The sequence below is a fragment of the Corvus brachyrhynchos genome, unplaced genomic scaffold (genome assembly GCF_000691975.1).
Source record: "Corvus brachyrhynchos isolate BGI_N302 unplaced genomic scaffold, ASM69197v1 scaffold4, whole genome shotgun sequence".
NCBI classification, from domain to species: Eukaryota; Metazoa; Chordata; class Aves; order Passeriformes; family Corvidae; genus Corvus; species Corvus brachyrhynchos.
Window position 1 is genome coordinate 3,511,873 of NW_008237878.1, and position 4,397 is coordinate 3,516,269.

Here is a 4,397-nt window from a genome sequence, read left to right on the forward strand (position 1 = left end):
ACCCTTTGCACAGCAGAGGGCCCGTGGACCTGCGGCACAGCCAGGTGAGCGGACCCACACACGACAGCAGCCCCTGAACCCCAGGCTTTCCCATGCTTACACCGAGGGCATAAAAGCCCAGGGGTTTCTTTGTTCGAGGTCCCTCCTTGGAGGCACCAGCTGTTATTTACTTATTGCACTAAGATTAAATTATTTTAAGGATTTGGACGTCAGATACTCTGCTTTGAGAAACCTGGGGTTGAGCTGGTAAGGAAACCTGGTCTGACTGTGAGCATGGCACCTGGATGGTCAGACAGGAAAATTTCCTTAACAAGACATGATAAGGAGGCGTAAGTAAAAAATTTGCAGTGGCACAGTGTAGAAAGTAATTTAATCTCGATTCTTGTCAGCTTATTTTTTGTCAAATAGATGCAGCACTCTTTAAGCAAAAAAATCCCGAAACCCATAAACCCCAAATGAACTCCAAGAACAGTAAGAAACTCCCATCCTGAAAAGGGGTATATTAAATGATAGTTACTATTTGAAAAAAAATAACTATTCTGAGATAGCTGTCAGTATTTGACTATTTTTTTCTTGTAATAAAAACAAGACCTAATTTTATTGTAAGAAACCCCCAGAATTTGTACAGTAAATAGGTTTATACATTTCAGTAAGTTTATAGTGGAGAATGAAGCTGTTCCAAGAGGTGTTTCTGTTATAAAACCCATTATGGGCCTTAACGAAGCCAGGGTTGTAAAATGAAGCAATTTGTTAACTGCATTTTTAGAGTGCTTTTAGAGTATCATTAATACAATGAAAATATAACAAAGTACAGAGTGTTTGTCCTGAGAAAGTGAATACAAAACCTCTTGGGAAGTGCCACTTTGACTCTTGAGGGACCATCTGTATCAACTATAAATACGTATTTGTTCTCATCTGAATAGCAAAAGGCTTATTGTACTTCAGATTTTTTCACTTTCTAAAAATGATGAGAAAATCAGCCTTGTGACAAGCCAAATATAATTTACTTATTACTTTGCAACTACAGTAAAATGTTCAGAAACTATACAAAGACTTTAGACAGTAAACATGTATTTAATAAAACTGTGGTTCAGTTACACTGGATCCTTGACGAAGGAGTTCCCAGTACAACTTCATTAATCTGCTTCTACCACAGAACAGTTTCCAGTCAGGCATACACATCCCCATTTGGTCCACCACTAAACTCTTCTTCTTCTTTTCATCTGGCAGATGTGTATGCTTGTGCCTGCCTCTTCAGCAGGCGTTTACCTAGGAGATAAAGTAATTACAGTACATTTAAAGACAGGGCCTTTATTTGTGAGATAAAATTAAGTAAAAAATTTAAAATAATATTGTTTGTAATTTAGCTAAATGAGACATGCTAAAGACTTGATAACTGTATTCTTGAGCAGGTTACACATTGCTGTGATTATGCAAAAGCCATCTCCAAAGTCTTTGCTGGCCTTGTGTCTACTCAACAAGAAAAAAAGGCCACAATGTTTTTCTCCCATTTGGAAGAAGCTTATCCTTGTTCTAATGAACTGAAATACTGGTGTATGTGTTTTCTGGAATATGAACTTTTTCCTACCAGATTTACAGGTATTAACCACCTGCATGGGGTTTTTTTTCCTTGTAACTTTTATTATAGTAACAGTGGGAGTGACTGATGATAAACAAGGATTGTTCACTTAAGTCTTAAAGTAAATTAAACTGTTCTATAAATACACTGAGTGTCAGATGTAACTCCCACCAGCCAAGCTAATTAATAAAACAGAATTAAAGTTCAGGCAGCTGTAAGAAATTTAAAAACCGGGACTTCTACCTCTATTTTTAAGTAATTCTGATTTTTACACTTTACTGGAATTCAAGATTTGCATGGCTTTATAATTGTAACAGGGAAAAAAAAAAAAACCATTTTTACTAAGCTGTTTAATAACCTTATTTTTTTCCTTCTTTTCTGTTGAGAAGTATTGATTTTAAACAAAAAACCTTGCATGTCATATGACAACTATTAGAAATGCAAACAAAGTTTCAGTTTCTACCGATCTGGACAGGACTTTAAATAAGTGGCCAAAGAAAATTAAAAGCTATAAATTACTTATCAGCTGTGCTCAAAAATTTTTGCCACCCTTTGTCTATCAACTTCTGTGCAATTAAAAGTGAAAGCCCACCGTTCCTAAGCCAAAATCCTTTTTAACACCCCTTCCCCCTGCTTTTTCTCCCTTCTCTCCTTTACTGGAAGTATCTTTGATTCTTTGATTACTGAATAACTTTGATTATTTTCCTGTTTTGGTAACTTCTGCAACAGGAGGACAAAGCACTCCGTTCTACCTTAACCCTGAATTATCACTGCTATTAAAAAAACCTCCAAACCCTTCAAAGCAGGATACAGCAGATTTGGAATTACCTTCCTCATCCACCTCCAGCCATTGGTGGTGGACTGGGGCCTCCACCCCAGTGATTTATTCGGCCCATCCTACGGCGAGGATGTGCTGGAGGCCTGAAAAGAAAGGAATTCTATTGTCATTAAACTTTTCAACTAGAAATAGAATAAAACTGTCTCTAAATGTCAGTAGTGAGAAAGTCTGAACCTCTGAAAAAGTTGAGTTTCACCTGACAAGTTGTAAGAAAACCCCACTTTCATGAAAATTCTCTTCTGCACTGTTCTCATTACTGCTGTGTGATGTGAGAAGGCTACAGATGACTGATGCTTTTACACAGTCCTACAAAACACTTAGGCTGTAGTGTTTATAGAAATTATACCCCCATAACAAAGTGTTTTGCTTTATCTGTAGGTAATGTAATACAAGAAATGACTGAACTAATGCCAATCAAATGCTGAGTATAAGCGTGTCTAAGAAAAGAAGAATTTTAACAAAGATATCTCTTGTCTACTAGGCAGGTTTCAAAAATAAGTTTCAGAGAGTGTTAGTCTGTACTGCTATTGCAACTATCCAAAGCTGTGTATTATCAACAGCATTGCAAATAAACATTTTAGCCTTCCTGCACAACCCAATTCAATGCAAATCCCAACTGTAATCTACTCAGATTCATGTCACTTTGCTGAGATAGGGGGAAAAAAACTGGTGTGAATATGAAAAAAATACCCTCTTCCATCATTGTATCCTGAATAGGAGGAAGATGTGTAGCCTCTTCTTCTCAAATCTGGTTGAATAATGCTCTGGAAACTGAAAAATCAAAACAAGGATTAGGTGAATTGATAGCTAGATACAGTTTTTGACTTTTTTGATTGGAAGATAAGAAATGGCCTGAAAAACAGTAAGTAGTGTTCAGGAATGAACAGTGTATCTTCTCAATATCAATCTTGGTAATTTGTCTTCTCCATATGAAACTAAAATCTGAAATAATTCCAAATTATAGTGAGGGCTAAACTATAAAATCTAGTTGTCTTGTTAATATGCAAGAGATACATAAAGTATAAACATGTAACTGAAATAATTAAGAACTGCTGAATACATTACAAGAACTTTTCTGTTTATTAATGGTCTTTGATCTGGGGCCATAAATTTTTGTTTACTTCTATGTGATTACTTTTACATAGCCAGAATCTATTGTCACCAGTAGAAATTCTCCAAACAGCTTAATTATTTGATCAGCTAGTAGATGCTGTTTAACAAAAAGTGTATGCTTTTCCTTTTGCAGTATCAAAACAGACGAAATGTAAAAAAACTCATTTGAACTGCCAGTAAATTAGTGTCACTTTTCATGCACTTTTTGTTAGGTATACCGTGCTTAATAAACAAAACGACATGGTCGTAGTAAAGCATTTATATATACAGAACGTTAAAGAGTAAATATAACATTTTTATTGTTGTATTACTGATAGCATTGAGTAACTTCCACGTATAGCAAATCTAAAATGAAGCTCACCAAAAGAATTAACTTCTACTTACAATAGGACAACAAAATCTGCTATCGACCAGAAGAAATCTGTTATAGATGACAAACTCCAGGGGGCCCGACTCTGGTTATCCAAAACTTGTCCTGTAACACATCCAGATACAAAAAATCCAGTGACGTTCAGTGTGTGACATTGTACAGTAAATTACATAAAAACATATCTGCCGAGTCCAGAATTTGCAGCTGGGACGGAGAAACTGCACTTCGTGGCGGCGAGTTTCATTTTCTGCAGGTTATTGCTCAATACTTGAACTAAAGGGGTCACCACCGGCACACGGGCTCTGTGTCCAGGAAACCTACAGAAAGCACCAGCGCAGCGTCTGATTCCCCGTTAGCGGCAAAGTGCTGCTCTGTGACTCTCCCGGTGTCTGCAGCCCGCACTTGGACTCCTCCAAGTCCCTCAGTACGGTTTAGAAGCAGACGAGGCTCGGCCGCAGGCCGCAGGGCAGCGCGGGGTGACGCGACACCGGCAGCGG